Here is a 22405-nt window from a genome sequence, read left to right as displayed (position 1 = left end):
TCGGTTTCACTTGGCTTCTGCATGCACAGGTGCATTACTTATATTCAAGATAAGTGGAATTAGCCTGCTTTTTTCCAAGGCATTCCTCAATACTTCAATACCTAATGTGAAACTTCATACCACCTGTCCCTTCCATGTCAAGATGAAACTGTGAAAAAGCACGTCTTTAGAAACTGATAAAAGTTTTCTGCCGTTTTTTGGTTGCTAATTAAGTGCAAATAGCAGATAGCACCAAGTTTTGCCCTCATTTGATATTCTTTGTCTGCAGTTCTATAGTTGGTAGTACATGACACGTTAATTATAGCATGGTAATTAAAAATTTAGTTACTCTTTTCCTTTGTTCAGTACATTCTTTGTTATGGTGTCAAAAAGTATTTTGCCTCGAATATTTTTATAGTCTTTTACAAGAGATGTATCTCATCATGGAAATGGAATTTCTAAGTAAATTTTATTTCTTTTTAACAGAATGTTTTATTATAATAAGACCACACTTCCTTGTGGAAGCTATGATGACAGCATCCTTAAAATTTAGACAAGATATTAATTGTTAGTAATGACTAAAGAAGCCAAAATTGTGTCCAGTGTGGCCTTAAGCAGAATTCCAGTTAATCATGTCCATTACTGCCACAGACTTCACCTGAATCTTATTTTCTTATGCTAGGCTAGATATATCCAAATGCTCACAACTAAATTATGCTGCACTGTACTTTGGGAGTATAAGTTGATAATTCTAAATAATGATGAACTTTTATGCACAGTATATGATAAAATGATTTTTCTGTCTCATTCTTTCCTCTCCTGCTTTCTTACTGCTCATCCCTCTGTCTTCACGTCCTTTTTCAGGAATAACAAATGTGAGGGAATAGAATGTAAGAGAATAGAGATAGTGCAGAAGGCAGTCCCACTCCTGAGGAGTTGCAGCTGTGCTAATTACCAGAGATTAGGAACAGGCCTGCCCTTAACAGGCCACAGCTGTGTCCAATAAGGGTGAGTGCTATAAAAGAGTGGGTTAGCTGGTTGAGAAGGCAGCTGGAGTGTTTTGGCTGTGCTGTGAGGAAGAAGGAATCAGTGCTGTGAGGTGGTACCTGTGAGAAATCACCAAGGTATGGAACTTTTGGGATAAGATTCCAACAAAGATAGAGTAGCTTCTGCTGTATAGTTGTGTTACCTTAATTTGGGGGATTATAGTTAAAACTCTTTTACATTACAGAAATATAGTTTTATTTTGCAATTCCACATAGTTTGTATTTTTACTTTGAGTCTCAAATGGGAATACATTTTGTATTTTATTTAAGTTCCTTTGGGTGAATGATTTTTTTTTTGTTCATTTGTTTTTTGTTTCTTTACAATGAAAGACACTGCATATCTTAATATTCTGTGTTTTCAAACAGCAGCACTTTTCAAACATATGTATTATTTCTGGTCAGTGAGAGTGGAATACTAAGCTTCTTTAAGAAAAACCCAACCAAAGAGCCCTAACACCCCCTTGGTCCCAAACTCTTGTAAACCAAACCTGGCCTTTGAAACAATAAACTAACTACTTTCATACTAACAATTGCATAATGATACTGGTGTACAAACTATAGAACAGTTATTAAATGGTACCACACAAATGGCTAAAGGGAAAAATTCAAGGCAGTAAAGTTGTGTGGTCCATATGGCTGGGAGTGTTAGCTTTTCTGCCTCTATAAAACTTTTTTGACTTCTGGAGGACAAAGACTAACATGGTTTCTAGATTGTCTTAGAACACTGTCCTTTAGGGTTAGTAGCCACTATCTCCCCAAGGTTTCTTTTCTTTTGGGCACAGGCAAGATGCTAGCTGCTGGAATAGGCTGACATCAGATCTAGCCTGGTATTGCTGCAGTTGAGGTTCCTGCAGTTCCCCTCTGTATTTTGCAGTATTTCTCAATAGAGTCAAGAGAGGAACTGAAGTGTTGCTCAGTCTTAGTGCTGGAAGGTATGTTCTTCTTGGAGTTCTAGTCTTCTTTTATTAGCTACATCATACTGTAAAGCACCACTTTGTTTAAGGATGCAGGAAACTGAAAACTGTTTTTAAGTGTACGAAATTAGTCAGAAGGAAGTCAAGGGAGTACACATATTGGGTAAAATATCTGGGGGAAAGAGCAAATAAAATATATAGCTGGAAAAGGATGCTTAGAAATACCAAAAGTACATAGATATTTTTCTGGTCTTGTGGTAGGTACTGTCTGTCAGCAGTCATCCTTGAAGTCTAGTTCAAGACACCATCCAGTTAATAAATGTTGTCTAGTCTTGTGATGGGAGTCAGAAGAATCTGTGCTGGAAGCAGAGAAAGATCATGTTGTGGTCTGAGTGGGCAAGTCTGTAAATCATGCTGTGTGGTAAGCAAAACTGGTAGCTGCTGGAACAGAATTTAGAAGGCAGGGGATGTTTCAAAAATATCCAATAAGATGTTGGAAGAGTGTTTATGTTAACATTCATTCAAGTCTAATGCATACTGAAACTCTGAGAAGTTCTTTTGGGTGTTTTCTGGTATTTTCGTTTTATATTAAAGGAATATAAAGTTGAAATGAGGCTTTCTGGTTTATGTCAAATTAATCTACCTTTCTTCATTTTGAAATGGAGTGAAATAGCTCCTGCTTTTAGAAGCCTTTCACGATTATGCTAAGCATTCACCTGTTATTTTCATGTACTTTAAGATCATCCTTTGAAAGAAATGTGATAGGTAGGTCATACTGCTTTTACTTTGTTGGTGGTAGACCCTATCAGTTCATCCCTGTCAGTTTTCCTGGTCTGTCATTAGCATGAGATCTGTGAGTGCTGTAATTTTTTTTTTCCCTGACTTAGATAAAGGATCAGCATTATCAGGGTAGGGATAGATTTCTTGCATAAGTTTACTCACTGAAATTAATGAAATGCCTCTATCCACGACACTGCAAACATTAAAACGTGATAGAAATGTTTAGCTTTGCTGTAAGTGCTTTTGCAGAAGACCTGAAGCAATAGCTCTTTGTTTCAGTAAATGCTATCTCACATAACAGACAGGATTTGTTAAATATCAGTGTTGCTTAGGATTTCAGTTTTTTACTAAGGTTTGTACAACTGGAGAGGAAATACAGGCATTATAATTATTTCCTGTGGATTAGCTAAGATGAAGCCTAGTTTTCAGGCAGTAGTTTCCCACATATTAACCTTAAACTACACCTTCCTACCTCTGTTAGGGAGCAGCAAGGGCTGGCCTTGGCTGTGCCCTCACTGATGGGGCACATGTCCACAGCATCTAAATGCAGGCAGCAGGAACAGGAATAATGCTGTGCTAGTGGAATCCAGGGGGAAGTCCCAGGTCCAACTAGAGGGCTGGGGCAGGAGCCAAAGGCCAGAGAGCCTCAGGCACAAACCTGCAGCATTGTCAGGCAGGGAATGATGCTGAAACAAGGGTAAGGGGTGGTGGGGTACAGGGTGGAACAGTAGGGCCTGGGAGTGCCTTTGGGGATCCAACACCACCACATCACACATCTCCAGCTGTAAAAAAAAAAAAAAAAAAAAAACAGTTGTCCTGGGTTGACTGTATGATGCTTTTATCCTCAATTGTCTGTTCTGTTTATGCTGGATAACAAGTTTTGCACCTTTAAGACTTGTTCCAAGAGCGAAGGGGGAAGAAGCAGCGCGCAGTTTGTTTTCAGACCCTGCACTCGCTGCTCCACATTCCTGCTCCTGACTGTGTTGTGTGCAGATGGACAGACAGCAGGACAGAGCTCTCCTTTGGTTTAGTTGGTTTTAGCTAGCTGAGGCAGAGAAGTTCCCTGGACTGTGGTTTTTTTCCTTTTCTTTGGAGCTGTTTAAACCTGCTCTGGCCTGAACACCAGCAGAGCACCAGCAGCTCTCACCTGTGGCCCACAGGGCCGGGCCTGGGCCGTGGCATTTCCAGCCCCGGAGGGACTGATAAGAGACTGAGTGAGCTGAGCTGCAACCTGGGGAGGGGACTCTCTGAGTTTGTCATCTCTCTTTGGAGCAGCAAGAGGTTTTATTGTTTAATATTGTTTAGGTTTCATTGTGTAATAAGCAGTTTTTTCCACTTTTCTCCAAGGAGGTATTTTTCCTGAACCGGCTGGGGGGGAGGGCCCAATTCAATATGCTTTTCTAGAGGAACCCCTTTGGGGGTTCTCTCCTAAATTTGCCCTGAACCGGGATGCCAACAACAGAGAAAGCATCATTTGTGTCCTTAATTTGGTTTATTTTGCAACCTCATAGGACAGAAACAAGAAGGCACAGTATAAATGTGTGAGTCGCTTTCAGTAGCAGTATGGCTGTGTAGGGCTCAAAGAGCAATTTTGGCTACAGAGATAGGCCTTGAAATACTTCATAGTAGCTTCTGCACGTCTGGCTGATGTGGAAGAGATTGGGTATCCATAATAGTTCAGACAGTTTTTGCCCATTTAGAAAAACAGTATCCTTACCTTCTCTAGGTAAAAAAATTTATTGAGGTCAAAAGGTTATTGAAGGTTATGCATTTAAGAAATGTCTCCTGAGAAAAGATCTTTGCTTTCTTCTGTCAGCAAGATTTTTTGTTTGTTTGTTTAGCAAAACTGAAAAATAGTTTATTCCTGTTTCAATTAAAACAAGGGGGGGAAAAAAGCCCAGAAGAAGGTGTTAGTAACAGGCTCTTTCCTACGAGTCAACCAATCCAAGTGTATTCCCTTACTGAAAGTTGATGACCTTGGTATCTTTTATGGCTGCTAATGCCAAATATTGCTTATTACTTTGTAGTAAACAGTCTTTCTGTGCTGCTTCTGGTAGTAATAATGAAATAGTAAAACACATAGAACAGCTTCAATGGGTTTGATTTCAACATACCTGTCAAATAAATAACAGTACATTTTCTACATTTCTACATCTTCATTTGGACTCAATACTACTTAGGGAGTTTGTTTCTGCTTTTCAGGAACCAAGAAAATTAATGAAGGACATAGGAACCATGACTAAAAAATTGCTGTTTGTTTTTCTTTTTGCATCCACAAATGTGACATACAGAGTTCATTTTGTTCCAATGTCCACATTTCTGTTTCAGTTCTGTGTGAACTGACAGTTGCTATCCTTGTTTCTTGCCTGTCTTCTTGCATAGTAATGTAGAAGCTTGTAAATAGGAAAAACAGGGCAAGGCTTGAGAAAAGTGACATTGATGACTATTTGGGAGAATCATTTATCATGCAAGATAACTGCAAACAGCACATAGTATGGCCCTCATAAGCTAATTTCTCATTAGCTGGCAGTAATAAAATTTACACTGTTATTTATCTAAAAATGTCAAATGTTTATTTCCAGAAACAAGTAACACCTCATAACAACCACAAGGCTGTGTGGTGTCCTGCATAATTTACAGACAATCTAATTGACCTATGCAGGTTAAGTGACTCACTTGAGATAATGAAAGAGTGGCAGAATGTGAAATAAAGATGGGAAACACTTAAGCTAGTTTATGATGCCTAACAAGATGCCTATATTGCTTTCCATTCCAGAACACCAATGCTGACTTAAATCTGTTCATTGAAATATAAAAATCGTTACTGAGGGAGGCACTAGTGAAATACAAACTTTTTATAATGGATGTTTGCACTCAGCACTGAGTGATTACAAGAAAATGCACCAGATGCAGTGAACGTATTCCTGCATAAGATGACAGATGTTGATGTTGCTTAGAATGTGTTGTTGTCTTTCTCACCCCAGTAAACTTCCAGGTAGAGTTTCTCTTAATATTAGTGCAAGGCTGGTAAAAGTCCTTTTTATTCTTCAGGGAATTTTGTTTCAGAAAGCCTGAGCTACTCCTCTTCAGCCTCTGCTCTGAGGCAGAACATTTTGACTGGTCAAGTGTGAAAGTTTCTCTCCTGATTAATTTTACTGTGCAGTAATTTATAAACAATAATATTCTGATATTAGTTTCCAACAGTACAAAGTATATTTTTTTAAATTTTTAAGTATTATGAGGTGATGCAGATTTGTTTTGAAGGTTGCTTTTGAAGAGATGGAGGTTTTCTTTGGTGTTTCCAAGGCTTTCATTTTGGGAACCAAGTCACCATTAAGATGTACCTGGGCATTAGTCATGCTTTTCAGCATCTTTGGGGATGATTGGTATGATTTGGGAGTCCCTTCTTACCTAGGATCAATTTAACAGTTTTGAGAATTAAAGTGTGTAGCATGTTTATGTGAGAATTTGTGGTAAAACAAAGCAGAAGGTTAAGGAAAATTATGTAAGTATAGAGCTTTAAGTAGACTGTTTAAAATTATTTCTACTCAATTTTCTGTTAAAATGCCAAGTATTTTAAAAATAGTGAGTGTTTATATTGCTCTGTTATTACATTAGCTGAGCTTTCATGACACATCCAACCCAAAAATGCTACTTACCTGTGCTACTGAAGTACGGAGTCATTGTTAAGTAATTACAGAACTAAGTATCCAAAATTCTTCTTATTCTCAAACAACTGAAATGAAAATCTACACTTGGTGTTCTAGCTTAGGTAAAAAAAAAATCATAAAAATTAGAATTACTTTGTTTTATGCTGCAAATTTGTAAGCAGAGGCGAGCTACAGGGAAATAAGAGTTTACATCTCCCCATGGATATAAGCTAAATATTAGAGTATTTTAGTTATTTCTGGATGTAAGGTCTCTCTTGAAGTATAAACAATGTTTCTAAGTATTTAGGCATGTGTTATGTTGTTACAGGGAATAAAATACTTTCTACCTTCCTCCTCATTCTTGATTAAAAAGTCATTTCCTAGCAATGATTTGAAAACCCTTGAGCAACATTTTTTTCTCTAAAGATCTTTAGTGTTTTCTGTTTTGTTTTTTTTTTTTAATGGACTGAACTAGTGTTTCACTCTTAAAAAAGAAAAATATCTTTTTAGATGCCACAAAATGAAAAGAATGCTATAGAGAATAACTGAAGTGCTCGTATTTTGGCTCAGTCACTGTTTTTCCATGTGCTAGAAAATCTTTTGAGATTTTAAAGGTATGAAACACTATTTTGGTTGTTTAATGCAGAATTAAAATCAGTACATCTAAAGAATGCTTTTCACAAGGTAATTTAGGACACCTAATGGGTAGATTAGGTAACTGAGGGATGTAAGGATGTGATTGCCTCCTGTGCTTTTAAGACCTTGATTGTGTGTTTAGACCAGGTATATGCTGCTATTTGTAGAATTTTACTCCTAGTGAAGTTCAAAGGCTTCATCTCCCATGTAGCAATGCTCCTGGCACCTGGGACAAACCAGACAATACAAATGCTTATGTACATGATGCACCCATGTTTTTAGAAATTACAATAGCTGTATCCCCCATTAATAGAAATTAAAGAACCAGGATTCAAGGCAGAGGAAACAGCAAGGTTGAACTGCTAACTTCTTTAGTCTGTTCATATATTGAATGCCCCTTCAAAGTGATGTTGTTGAATAATGAAAGGAGGTTGGGTTGTTGAATATTCAGTCAGAAGGATGGTATGCAGGGAGGTGATCAGGAGGAAACCAAAGGGATTGATGAAGCTGGCATCCCTGATGGAACAAAGAGGCCATGTAGAATGTGACAGGACAAGAAACTTCAGAAATTTAAGGAAAGAATTATTTAGATAAACTGGCAGAATCTTAGATTATTTTTTGTAGGGTGTGAAATAAGTGCCAGTAGTTGTTGAAATAATAACACAAGTAATTAGCTACAATAAATAAAACAAAAACCAAACCCAAACCAACTTACCCTCTCATAGGACTCCTGTCTTTTTTAATAAAAACATTTTTTTCAGCAAGTCTAGTTTTCAACTCTAGATTTTTTTGTAGAATTTTATTATTTTCCTAGTCCTCTGTTTTGTCCTGTGCACTTTATTCTGAAGGATTGGATGACAGTAGTTAATACAGACTATTGTTGATGACAAGTTTACTCAGAGGGTATCACAGCAGAAATTTTTTAACCAAGTGGGAAGATTTCAAAATCAGTGAAACAGGATTATAAATTGTAATAATTTAATCTTGTTTGAAAATATTCAGCTGGGGAAAATATAGCATTCTAGAAAAAATGGAAGTTCAAGATTATCGCTATCTACTTGCTTGGGCTAGACTTGGTAAGCCGTAGGGCACTTCTGAAGTATCCATTGACAGACTATACTACAGAAATTTTGCCCCTGACTTCTGACAAAACCAAGGCACTCATAACACATTCTTCTCATCTGCTAAAGCAGATTGAACATTAAATTATTTTATGTTAGCAATATTGCCAGACCATACAACTCTAGGAAGTTCTGGATGAAGTTTTTATTTTAAAAAGGCAGTAAGGGCTTATCTAGCATTGACCCTTTTCAGTTACTGCTTTTTCACTTTCTTGGTGTGACCTCTCTGAATTTTATTACTGAAACATATGAAAAGGTGACAGACTTATAAAAAGATGAGAGGAAGCGATATATTTGTAAGACTGGGCTGATTAATTCTCACTGACCTCCATTACAATAATGATATCAACCAATCCACCTACTGAAGTGATAATGAAGTAGAAGTAGTTAGGGTTTAATAAAAAGATCTCCCTTGAATTATTCTTTCAGGAAATTAACTTACATTCTGTTAAAGCTTAGTGAGTATTGCCTGCTGTCTCATGACAGGCCTTATCAAATATGATGAGCAAAGAGTAGGAATAGCCTAGATGCATTTATCTAGTAAAGGTTCATCACATTGCAATGTCTGTTGAGTTACAATCTCCACAAAAAAATCAAGTTTGAGTATAATGAAATGGGAAATATTGCTGCCCAACTGTAATTTTTTTTTCTTTTTGAAATAAGTACATTTCAAATGATGAAAAAAATCCCTCTATATCTCAAGAGGATTATTTGAGTAAAAAGAGGATTAATTTTCAACAGACTTCTTTAGTTTAAAAAAAGTTAGTGTAAACTTGAAATACAATGCGAACAGTGGTGCTCAGCTTCTTGGGCATTACAGGTAATTCATTGAATGCATAAACATCATTCAGTACATATCTGTTTGTTGTGCTCCATGTAGCAACTTCTTTGTGTCAGCAGGCATTTCAGAATATGTGTTTAAAATATCTCCACGCTTCAAGGAATATCTTTACAAGAATTTTTATTCATATGTTTTAAGTGTTTTAAACCTCAGTCTCTGAACTTAAAGACTCCTAATTGTGCAACATGTGCAATAGATGCTGACATCTGCCAGCTAAGTGTGCAGTCACTTTCCAGTAGACCATTTTCCACTTTCCTCCTGTGTACAGCAGATGATAAGGAATAGAAGAATATGACAAGGGAAATAAAGACAGAGTGAGCAAGTGGGTGATCTCAGTGTTCAGATTAACACAGCAGACTTAGCAAACAATCCATTTTGCCTCAAGATCTGAGCTTTTCAGTGTGCTTCAGAGTGGGTTTTTTCAAAGGGTGGTTTTGTTTATAGTTTATCTTCCACCTTTTCTGAAGGAGGGACTTGGGACTCTTAGGGAAGCTGGAAGTGTAGGCTTCTGTTTCCCAGCAAGTCAACTTAAAAGTAAAGTAACTTTAAGTGTATTTATAGTACTATATCTGCCATCAATTTTTAAATTTATTGTTTTTTAATTCTTATTCTGTTTTTTTTAAATTTGATCTCCATTTTGGTTTGAATATATAACCTGGAGTCTCTATGCTTCTGTATACAAAGTACTGTCTAAGACACACAGATGACACTGAGAAATGGAGGCTGTATTATTTTTTTCTTGACTAAGTATTAGAATTGGAGGTATTGCTTGTAATCATAGCTGATTAAAAAAATACCTATTTAGAAGTGAAGTTTTTAGTTTGAGTATATTCACTTCTGCCACTGATACGGCAAATCCTTGGCAAATTATTTCTGGGCTGATTGCCCATAAGTCTTAACGTTTGGTACATTTAAAACTTCACCAATAAAACATTTGAAAATGTTGACATGATTAAGGTAGCCAGGCTTCAAAGGATCACAGCAAAAACTCCAGGAGAATGAACTGCGAGTTTAGTTCAGTAAATCAAACCAAAAAAACATTAGATGGAATAATTATAGGCGCAATAAAAATGGAACAAGTAAGGTGAGAGAAAATAAATGCTACAGTGTCTGAAGTAAAGCTGAGTTACTTGCCTAAATATGAAATTATGTCACAAAGTTTTGCATTTCTATTTTTGACACAAAGTTTTAGTTCAAATGAAACAAAGTATTCCTTTTACTGTAAAGGATAATTGAGTCTAGCACTTATTCGTTGTAAAATTTTCATTTTCCTTTAATATTTTAATGTCATCTGTTTCGTGATGGTTATGTTTTATAATAGAATTTTTGTCCCATCAAATGGTGTTGAAGTACAGCTCATTTGGTTATACTAAACAGGCTTTGAACATAATGACAATCAAAGGTCTGTAGTACTTCAGAAAATAAGTTTATAAGGGTTCATGTTTGCAGACAAGGAATGGAAGTTTAATGGAATCGAGACTTTAACTTCAGTCAGACACAGTAAATATGTCAGTTTGGAAGCTGATTTTTTCATTAAATGTTTTAACTACAGAAACATCACTTGGTGAGTGGTTTGAAATGCACCTGAACTACTGCCTATGCTGCTTGTTTTCATGGTTACCTTGATACAAGGCTCAGCTTAGGGATGCCCAAGCTTGTACACAGCAACATGCTCTTCATGCTGGGGGCCAGAAATAAGAAGCTGTTGCTGTAGAGCAAGTGAATAATGAGCGACAGGCAGGGGCATTGAGATGTTCATGTGGTAACACCTACCTGGCTCTGCCATGGTCAGCCTTCATCTCCCTGCTTGCGAGAGTGTCACAGTGGGATGGGTTCCTCTGGCACTGGGCTGCTAAGGGCTGCTCTGTGCTCCTCCTACTGGGAAAAAATCAGCTGAAATGGGGATTTTCTCTCAACAGCCAGGCACAGCTTGGCAGGGGCAGCCACCGCAGGGAGGGAATGGAGCCGTGGCTGCAAACTGCAGCCTGAGCCTTTATGGGAGACACCCCTGAAAGCTTCAGTGGGGAGTGACACAGCTCCATCGGCAGCACAGAGAAGCAGAATGGTCCTGAGGATGCCAGGCTAAAAGGACTGCAGAAAAGAGTAATTAATTTTAGTTTCGAATTTTTTGTTTGACTGATGTCCGTTTAGATCCAGGGGATTCTTACTGTCCTGTAAGTTTTGGCCTAGGATCTTTTAAATGTAAGACGAAGTCAACAAAGCAGAAAAGTGCAGAGCATTTGTTTTCTTTTAGGTTGGCTTCTCTTTGATTGTTCCTTATTCTGCAGCTTATTTTAAATACCTTTAAACACACATTCAGTTTTCACGGTAGTGAAAACACTTATTTATCCCTCTTTTCTCTTTAAAATCACTCATGTGCCTGAATATTAACTTGTGGATTAAATTCTGGGCTTGAAAAAATAGTCAAGAGTTTAAATCAGTGTTGTCCAAACTTTTTTTTTGCTAGAGCACTGCTACTAATCCTTTAATTTTCTTGCAGACCACCAGATACCTTCAGTATAAAATTTAATTTTTGAAAATTTTGTGCTTTAATACAATGACATTTCAATTAGCAATTTTTAATAAAGCTGTGAAATGTCAGGTTCCTGCAATAGCAGGATCTCAGAACTCCAGAAGGCATCCTGCAGGAATATTATGCATGTACCTTCTGAATTTTTAATCTTATTGAAGACAAATTAAGTATCTAAGTGCTTTCCTGAATGGTACTTAAGCACATCGTTAAGCCCTTGTGTTAATTAGAGTCTTATGCTTTCGCTTTTTGAAAAAAAACCCACCCTGATTCTGTTATTCTCTTGAATGACAATCTCAGTTCCTGGGATTGTGAGTCATGGAAACTGGAAGGCTTATTTCAGTGATGAATCAGGCCCAAATTAATATCTTTAATGCATCTCTAGCAGACTAGAACTTGAAAATAAGTACATTAAACAGTATCCTCCATGGGACTGCGTAGGCAAAAAGCCCAACATGAAATTCATTTGGTAAATATGTTAACTATTATATACACCAGTTAAATGATTTAGAGATGTTTTATGCTGTTTTTAAGGTGGATGCAAGAGGTGACTAACTAGGACATAGAAAATAGCTATAGTAGTACAAGACTTGAAACCAATTCCATCTGGGGCTTGGAAAAAGTCTCTTTTAAAGAATGAGAAGTGAAATTCCCATTTTATCAGTGTGCAAACGGCTTTGGGAAGTCTGCCGGTTGCCACAGTGAGGGAAATCATTGTGTGAATAAACACAGATAAATTGGCAACCTGCACAGTATTCATTCCTTGTGATGTAGTTTGTGACGTAATCTCTTCTAGATAAGAGCCTTTAAAGATAGACTGTACTGTAGTGGTTACCATGTCAAGAATAAAATAGCTGACAATGGATTTTTTGTTTCCTTCCTGCCAAGAAGGTGTCTTTTGCAAAAATAATTTTATTTTAGAGCTGAAGTTATGTTGAATGAATAGTTTAATATATTCTTTAAGGAAAGGCAATCTTTATGTTTTAAATATTTTTTTAATGTGTAGTGAAACTCTTTCATGTAACTTATACCTTGGATAACAAATACCTCTGTATTTTTTGTTTGCTTTAGACTTTGAAAATCAGGAAGGAAAAAACAAATCTGAATTCATGTCATTTTTCTCTTTGTCATTGCTAAGTGTAACAAGATCCCTAAGAGGAGAAAACCTAAGTGGAATATGGCTTTATATACCAATTTGTAGAAAATACTGTCAGCTGCTTTTGTGGCAAAGGTATAAGTGCATTTAAAAATAAAAGCTGAAAGAAACCGAGAAATGGAGTTGTAATGGGTCTCTAATTCCTGTACAAAGCCAACTAAAGCAATATTCCAAGCTGATAAATGCACATAAAGACAGGTATAAATCTTGGTGTAAACTAGTGTTACAGTGCAGTACCTTATCCATTGTGACTTAAACTGTCCTGTAGTTGCCATGGGGTGCATGTGTGTGCCTGTGTGCTGGTATAACGATGATTTCCTGGGGGACATGAGCTCAAAGTAAAGGTCCTGAGCCATCCTGTTGCTCATCAGTGAAACACAGGCCCTGATGTGCTTAAAATTTTACTGAGCGAGTCTTGTCTAAGGTCTCTGAAGTGTTTCTGTGGAAGAAAAATGCTGTGAATACTAATATGAAGTAATTTGTAGTTTAACTGGGGAAGAAAACCCACTCCTTGTGGTTTGGAGTCTCAATGAGTGATTCAATTTAGAAAAACAGCATAAAAGTATGTTTTAGGGAAGCCAGTCTGATTGTAATTATACTGGCGAGCTTCTAATTTCTGAGCAAGATTTTTTATGTGGAAGTAAAAGAATCGAAGCGACACATGGCCCATGCTAAGGGAGTTGTCAGATGAGTGTATTGAACAGATGAGACAAAGATGGGTGCTTTGATTCAAAAGAGGAGGGTAGAATAAGAACAAAACTCCACAGATCTACTGTAGATGACAATGCAATGCTTAACCCACTCTTTTGAATAGATAAGGAATATTTCTTGAATTATCTTTATTCACACTCATGAAAACAGGATTAAATTACTCCAGTAACAGAAAAGCCCTTGAGGCTAATATGCTTAAAAAATTACAGATCTGTCCAGCAGGATTTCAGAAGGCTCTCTTGTTCCTGCAGGATTTAGTGCCATAGGCAATACAGTAGTTTTTGTTTTCTTCCTTACAGATCCGTGAAAAACTGTCAGACATTTGAGTGAAATTTAGAAGATGGAAGTCATTTGTATGTGGCATGTTACTGCAAATACTAATTGTTGCAACAACTTAGTAGCATTTTACACACCTGATAGTATTATGATGACAGTTTGCTTTTATCAGTAGTTAAGAAATTAGTAGTCAGGTTTCCAGAAAACACTTAGTGAGGAAAGTACAATGACAGTTAGCTTTTAAATGAGAAGTAACTTACTGCTTGGATGATGGAGAACTGGAAGAGTATACCATAGGTGTGATCGTTAGCCAAACATTAACCTAGCAACCTAAAGCTGAAAGAAAACTGTATCTCTGTGAAAGTTGTAAAGCTCACTGTCTTCAGGCCTTCAGAAGCTTTTTATATTAACCTCTGTGTTTAACAAACCTTTCAGCCTGTCACTGGGCAGGGAGAAGAGTACCAGTAGCACTTAACCCTGTTCTTGGAGATGATCCTTTTCAGATAAGAGTAACATGGATCAAGCTATGATCCCCTCTCCCCTAGCCTTTCTACGTTTACTTCTGCAAAGCTTTTATCTGAAAAGTAACTGGTTTACCCCAGGAGCTCCCCTGAAACATGTTCAAGCTGATTGCTGCTTATCTCCTGAGTATTGTTTCTTAAATGCTGAATTGCATGGTTGAATGGTTTACCAAAATAATGACTAATGTTATTGGTGGTGCAGCAAAGAGAATGTGCTTAGAAAAGAAGGGAGACTTTCTGGGCGGCAGCAGTAATTGTTAGCATGTGCTGGTTAGTTTTACAGATGCTTATCTTCTGTGACAGAACAACTGGCCCATGCTTTGAATGCCAAGTTATAATAAAATGCAAGTTGATAGGGAAAGTGGCTCATTGGAAAACACAGCTTGCCATTTTGTATGCTGCTCTCACTGCATGTGCAGCTGTTAACGTGGGGACCAAAGGCAGGAGTCACGTTGGACTGGGAAGGAGCAAGCATGGGAGAAATAGAAGGATAAAGGGGTAAATGAGTCTCATCTCATGTACCTATATGACAGCTCAGTATGCTGCTGAGACTCTGCCTGGTGCTTGATTACTGCAAAATGTCCTGTGTTCTTACTAAGCCCAGTTTCTACCATCTTGTCCATGGATGCACTGGGGTCTTCAGTGTGTGTGAGTGCTCATAAACTCCAAACCAAGCTAACCAGAGAGTGGGAGAAGAGATTTGAGTGCCAGGAGTTGCTGTGGGACCATGAAAGTTGGGGACTTTTGGGTGTGTGGGCCAGAGCCTTGGCAGGAGCAGGGTGTGGGTTCCTCTAGCAGAGTGAGATTCCCCTGGGCTGGAGAAGAGGAATAGGGCAGGGCTGTCAGTGCTTTATGTGTGAGTGCTCAGTGTGTTCACAGGGATGCTGATAAAAGCACTGTTTTTCTGTCTGTATTTGATCTGTCAGGCCATCTCTCTCTCCTCCTCTCTTGCTGTATGTCTGCCTGCCTGCGTTGGAACACCAACAGCTGGATCTGGGGATATGGAATTGTAGCAGCCCTGTGTCTGTCAGGCAGGGAGATGAAGACTCACCCCAGTTCCTGAGAGTAGCCTAGATTTGGCTACTCAGATGCTTTGTGGCCCTTTTTTGCCAGTGTTTGTATAATTTCATTTTTTTCCAGAAACAGGTTAACATATTTTCTTACATCCTTGTTAAGGAAGTTAAACAGCACCTAGTTTAACAGTGATGCAGAAAATCCAGCTAGCGGATCCTCATCCATGTTTACTAGGACTTCTTCATTAACAGTTGCTTCAGTTATTCAGCTTTTAACACATTTGATGTGTTTTCTTATGCTGCTCTAATTAATTCACTTACTATGTTAAGCACTTCATAGAAGTCTTAGATCTTTAGCTGTTGCGGTTTCAGCAATAGTTGCAGTCTCCTTCAACTGTATACCTAAGGGTTTGCTTTTTTTTTTTTTAAAGCAAGGCCCATTTGTCTGTTACAATGTTGATTGTTACTATTTCTGTCCTTACCCTTTAATCCTTTATGCACTGCATCCTGTATTTTGACTTCCCTTACTTTTGTTCAGGGTAGATCTAGCAGATGTGCTTAGCAGACCTCTTCCAGTCTCAGTGCAGGTACACAGGCTAAACAATCAAGCAGCGGAGCTGTGCCCTATTAGAAGCAAACAAGGCAAGGAAACATCTGTGAATGTGGCCTCTGAGGCGGGGAGAGAGCTTTTGTGCTGAACGAGTTCTATTCTGTTTGTGACGTTCAAAGCTTTGTCTCATTTCCTTTAAAACAGAAGGGCCACGGCAAAAAATTCTTCATGCTCATACTGTCATTCTGTGAGTGACAATGTGTGGTTCAAGGTGTCCTTTAAAATAATTTTTTAAATGCTGTGGTGAAGTCCACGGTTGGTAATGGCATGCTTTTTGGTTAAGGAAAGTTCTCAGAAGGGGAGAAAAATATTTCTTCTTTGAGAGCATGTGGCCATGGGAGAAGCTTTTCCAGGGAACAATAGGATAGGCAGTAATAGAAGGGCTAACTGAAGACCTTGCACTGGGGAAGTTTTCTTAGAGTAATGGGGAGGAAACACAAAATTAGTCCAGACATGATGAGAATAGAGAAGATTTTTCTGTTAACCCAGAGAAGAACAAGTAGAGTTTGTTGAATCCATAAGGGCTATTGAAGATTGCTTGTGTGCCAAGCAGGTCTGGAGGAAAAGGGCCCTTGTTGTAAAGATGTAGTTGGGCAGAAAATGTATTTGTTTTCAAATGGCTATATTTTACTTCTCTCTCAAAAGAATCTGGATTTTCAGAAAGAAGACAGTTTTTTCAAGTTCATGTTCTAATAAAACATCATTTCTTTCAAGCCCTTTTGGTATTTTTGGTGGGTTCACTTTAAGGAAAAGGTGCAGACATATCTGTCTCAAAGTTCTGGCATGTTTGAAATCCAGTCATAGCATAAAAGTTGAAAAATGTTACAGCTGGTGAAATACATTAGGTCACCTTTAAAGAAATCCAGGTGACTGCATCATGAGGACTCTTGAGAGAATTTGAAGAAAGCTCTGCATACCTTGTTGGGGCAGCTTTTTTTCATGTTTTAGAAATCAGTTCTCAGTCTTAGCAGTTTGTAGCATAATTCCCACTGGCTGTAGAAAGGTACTGGTGAAGCTGCAGAATACATGAGGATAGACCAAATGTGGGATGACAGAAATGAAAAAAGAACATTGCCTTGACTTACCTCTTTGAAAGCCAGAAGGAGCACAGTTCCTTTAAAAGTGAAAAACACTCCCAGGTAGTTGTACACTTTGGCTGATGTGGGTTTTCTGAGTGACTGGGCCTGGGAAGGAAACCTTCCCCCTGTGGTGGTGCTGCTCCATTGCCTCAGGCCTGGGCTGCATCTAAGGTGCCTCTCCAGGGACAAGAGGAGTAGCACAATTCCTTGAAGATTTCGTAGTCCACACCACACTTGACTTTCTTTATCAAACAGAGGGAAAATTACCTTGTAGATGCATTTCCTTTTATTCAGGCAAGTCAGGTTTCCTGTTAGAAACAAATAAACTAACCAAACAGAAAACTTTCCAGTTGTGTTCCTGAGTGGAATTGCAGTTCAATGTGATCGCTTTTCCCTGGCCTTCAGAAGGTTTTATACAAACCAAGCATTAACTTTGTCCATATCAAGAGTAGTCTAGTCTTTTTCCAACCTAAATGATTCCATGATGCTAGGACTCTGGGAAGATCCAAATTGTCCTCTAATTTTCATTACTTTCAATTAATTTTAGGTGTTTCGAATATATACCTACTCCCTGCTTCAGAATGCTCTGTTCCAGACCTGGGGAGATGCTGCTTTGAGCTTTAAAACTCTCCTTGGGTCTGCCTGTCCTCAAGTCTTATCTTACTTTGATTTCTGTTTTTCTTAAAATGCAATGATTGCTTCAGAAGTTGAATTTGAAACTTGAGACAACTCTATCGGAATTTATGCACACACTTTGTGTTGTTTTCACTAATAGCTTGTGAACTTGATATGTCCCTACTATATATTGCATGCTTTTTTGCAAAGAGATAAAATTAGTTATGTAAGAAGTAGCCTTCAGAATGTCAGTACAGTGTTTGAAAATGCAGAGTACTCATGAAGAAAACAGATAAACAGATTACAGGATGAGTAGTCAAAATCAATAAATATTGAAAAGGATTGGATAAACAAAGAGCATTCAGAAAGCAGGGTTTGTTTTTTATACACTGGCTATTGGAAAAGGGGCTTCAAAAAATACAGGATTCAGAAATACATGATTTTATGTCCAAACTTGATCAAAGCAATTTCTAACAAAGTTATGGGAGATGTGTCTGTGCATATGAGATGAGGAAGAATTTTAAGAATTGAATTTAGTGAAAGAATTATAAGGCTTATTAGTCTTACTAATTGCTTGGCTAAAACAAAGCTGGCATTATGGGTAGAAGTGAATTGATCTTTTTAAAAAATACACAAGACTTATGGTGGATTCTTAATGGATTTTTTCCAAGAGTTTGAACAGTTGCAAATTTGGAAGATAAACAGCTTGAAAGTTGAGATTAATGATGTTTTTAGGATGGGTGATAAATAATGTTTGAAATTACCATGTTAAATTTGAGTAAATATTGCTCAAAAGAAGACTTAAAATTCACTTGGAGACAGTAATGGTTTGTAAGTTAATGAGCAGAACTGATGGGTGTTAGCTGAGGCACTGAAGGGAGGACTCTCAGCTGCTGTTTTTTGGGACACCTCATTATGCCAGTTCAGGGCTGCCAACATCTCTGATGTTTGTTTGCACGTACCTACTGGGTGATGTCTGGAAGTGGCGCATTTGAATCAAAGTTCCAGTTTCTTTAGGTAGTGCTAGTCATGCTTTGAGAGTTACAGCAGCCCTGTAATTTTCAAATGTTACCTGAAAATGTTTTTTCCTTTTTCTCTAATATTAGTAAATAGTAAGAAAAAGTACTGAAGAGAAAACCTGTTTTGTTTGCAAGCTTTGGGAGTAAAAGTGTAAGGTGGACTGTTCCTAAATTCAGGTCCTTTGCTTTCTGCAATACTTCCAAGGTGGACCGTATACCTGTTTGTTTATGGAATACAGTAAATAAAAGAACACTTTTGAGTTTCCCTTGTCTGAAAGTGGTACTCATTATGCTTGAGCCTCACAATTCATCTGCTCATGCACTACAGTTCCAGTGTCTTGAACATTCCACACTTAGTCTTGGGCAATCAGATAGCTGCAATTTCTTGTGGGTGATGGCTGTAGGGTTGGCTGGCATTTAGAGAATCCTGTTTTGCTAAAAAAAGTGACCTTTTGTATGTATCTTCCAATCCAAGCCTTTGGCTGATTCTATGAACTACCCAGTCACAGAATTTATTAGACCTGTCTGCACCTCAAGGGTGTTTTGTTAATAAAGTAATACATAGAATATCTGTTTTTAAAATCAGACTTTTTGCTCTCTATCATTTAGCACATTTTTCAAATATTGAGAGTCAAAATCAACCAAGAGTAATGTCTAAATAAATTACTCTAAATAAAATACTCTTTTAAAAAAATATTTATTAGGAAGATAATTTGTCCTCAACCATGTATAAGACTGGTGAAAAATCAACAAAGTAACTTTCTTTCCTCACTAGTCCTATTTTCTTTATGCGTGAAAAATGATACTGCATTCAGTTTTGCTGTGTTTGACATGCACAGTATAAAAAGGATCTCTTAACAAGGTGAGGTGTTATGATGAAAACTTGCAAAAGTGACTGGAAAATCTCTTATGCCATTCCCATCATTTTTTGTAGGACAGGATGTTGCTTTTCCAGTTGTCAGATTTTCTTCTTAAAATTTTTTTTTTTTTTTAGTTCTGCCACTCTATCTTTTGACCATCTTTTTGTGTCTAGTACTTCACAGAAAATGTTGATTTATGCTAATGAAATGACCAGTATATTTAATTGCCTGTTTACTCTGGAGCAAATCCGTATTTTCTTTTTTCAAGTATTGCATCTTTTTAGAATGAATATTTAGATAAACCAAATACCTGCTGAATTACTGCTGAACCATTTTTCCATGAGGAATTGTAAACAGCAACAGTGACTTCAGGATAACCACTGCTTTGTTGATTTTAAACTCCTTAGCTATAATGATGAAATACGTGTGATTCAGCAGGGTTTTGGACTTAAGAATCCTGAATTTAATGAATGATGAGCACCATTAGGTTTTACTATATTGCATGTAGTGCCTTTACATAGCCCTAAAGACTAAACCCAAGTAAATCCCATTTAAACTTTTTGGCTGAGGAAATTATCATCCATGTGTTTAAACATGGAAGTACACTTAGAGAAATTAAATAAGTGTGATAAAATGAGTGTATTTATAGTAAGACATGCACTTGATATTTCTTCTTAGGAACAAGTACTCAGTTGATTATAATTTTACATGTTTTCTTGTGGAATCCTTCAATTCTGGCAGATAACTGTTTCCTTGTATATGCCAGTGTATCCTTTCAGTTATTTTTAATATGTGTTTCTTATGTGCCCCAGTATATATGAGAAGCTGTTCTGGAGAGCTGATCCACTGTCAGAAAGTATGCTGTGGGGATTTTTGTTGTTTGTTTGTTGGATTGATAGTTTCCCTGTAAAAAAATCCTGCCAGTGAATTTTTAGTGAATTCATAAATGCTTTAAGTATTGCTCTTATAACTTAGCAAATTATACCTATTTAAGCTATTTATATTCTAAATGTAAATAAATTAATTGAATGGCAGAGCATGTACTAATTGATGGAAGGAATATTAGCTTCTTTCCTGCCTGTTTTAAGAGAAAAAAGCGTATGCAGTGACTTCTGTTTATGTTACTAATGAATAAAGATTTTCCCAATATATTATAGTAACAGACTGTGAGTTAAATACAGAGTAAGGCCTTTTAGGAAGTAAAATATTTATAGTCCTTTGTATTAAAACTAAGTTCCATTTTTGTCAATTTTATGAACTTGTCTAGAAAGGAAAATTATGCTTGATAAATAATTTAAATTCAACTGCAAAACTACTATTACTGAATAGTTAAACCTATTGAACATAGAGATAGAGTCTGGACAAAGGTTTTCCAACATTCCATTTCAAGAAATGACTTGCATCCCATTAGAAGGTATCATCACCCATCAAAGTAAGAAAAAGAAAAAAGATTACAACTTGGTTTCTCATAACCATGTGACAAGTGTGTGTGTACTTACATTTTTCTAAGTACACTTAGCTATGCATTTGTAGCAGGGATCTATAATATCCATTTCTGGACTTAGGAAAAATGCAGGGTTTAAACTATCTCATACATTTTATTGAAATGTTTTCTTTCCAGAGTAGATATTAAGTTTTATTTCCTTCTATGATATCATAGGTTATCTGTTAATAGAATTCTTTCCTTTTCATTTTTTCAACCCAGAAATATGAATGCCTCAGAAGTCATGTTGCATTTTTCTAACATCTGTACAGTCTTTCAAATTCCTTAGTCCTGCAGCATGAATATTTTGAAGGTACACTTCAATGGAACACATTAATAGGCACTAAAAAATAGAGTATAAATTGACTAGCTGCTTGTGTGAGAGTTGGTTGGATGTGATTTTATTTGAATACTTTTACATTTCTTGTAATTTCCTGTTTTAAGTTGTGACGATAATATAAAATTCAACCTCAGCTTTATTTTTTTTTTTACCTGTAAAGCTTACTGGTTTACTTGAATTTACATTTGTTCATTCTTTTTTCACCTTTTGAAGACAGGAGACAGTTGTCACACTTAGTCCAGTAGGTAACTTGTGATTAGCTAGACTGAGATTAAGAGATTGAGAACATTTTAGACTCTCTCTGCATCACATACTGCATCCAACCATCTGAACACATAAAATTCTCTTAAATTTCATTGCAACTCTTGTGGTGGATTGACCCTGGCTGGACACCAAGGGTGCTTCCCTTCATCCTGGCCTCAACTTCACTCTGGAATTTTCTCTCTCTCCTCCCTTCCAGCAGTGCAGAGGGGCAGGAAATGGGTCAGTTCATCACACGTTGTCTCTGCCACTCCTTCCTCATCAAGAGTAGGACTCCTCAGAGTCTTCTCCTGCTCTGGGGTCTCTTCCCACAGGATGCAGTCCTGCAGGCACAGATTGCTCCAGCATGGGTCCCACACCAGGTCATGAGTCCTGCCACTGAACCTACTCCAGTGTGGGCTTCCCACAAAGTCACAGCCTCCTTTGACCATCTGGTTGATCTGGTGTGGGGCCCTCCCCCGGCTGCTGCAGGTGAACTCTCCGTGGGCTGCAGGGGCCAGCCTGACTCACTCAGCACCTGGCCTGCTGGGGAATCTCGGCTCCAGCGCCTGGAACGCCTCCTCCCCCTCCTTCTGCACTGACCTTGGTGTCTGCAGAGCTGTGTCTCATATATTCTCAGTCCTCTCTTCAGCTACAATTTCGAAGTTTTCTTTTTTCCCTGCCTTTCTAATTACATTACCCCAAAGGCTCTGCCACCATCCCTGATGGGCTCAGCTTAGGCCAGCAGTGGGGCTGGCTGGCTTGGAGCTGACTGGCACTGGCTCCGTAGGACGTGTGGGGAAGCTTCTCACAAGAAACCACTCCTGTAGCTCCCCCACTACCACAACCTTGCCAGGCAAAGCCAGCTGGGACACAACCTTGCCAGCTGAGTGCGTGTAGAAGCACTCAGGTAGCTGAGACCTCCAGTTGATTCTGTACCACCATCTGTGGGTTTATTGCAGTGAGGGTTGCTTCAGCATTTGAG

The 22405-nt window shown here is 37.8% G+C and overlaps 1 protein-coding gene across 10 annotated transcripts in view; it reads left to right on the top strand.

The window, feature by feature from the left end:
- Positions 1–22405, top strand: part of PTPRM (protein tyrosine phosphatase receptor type M) — a 442681-nt gene that overhangs the window by 112789 nt on the left and 307487 nt on the right. The window lies entirely within an intron of this gene.

Source organism: Agelaius phoeniceus, chromosome 1 (genome assembly GCF_051311805.1).
Source record: "Agelaius phoeniceus isolate bAgePho1 chromosome 1, bAgePho1.hap1, whole genome shotgun sequence".
NCBI lineage: Eukaryota > Metazoa > Chordata > Aves > Passeriformes > Icteridae > Agelaius > Agelaius phoeniceus.
The sequence above is the reverse complement of the archived record's forward strand: the minus strand, read 5'-3'. Positions and strand labels throughout refer to the sequence as shown.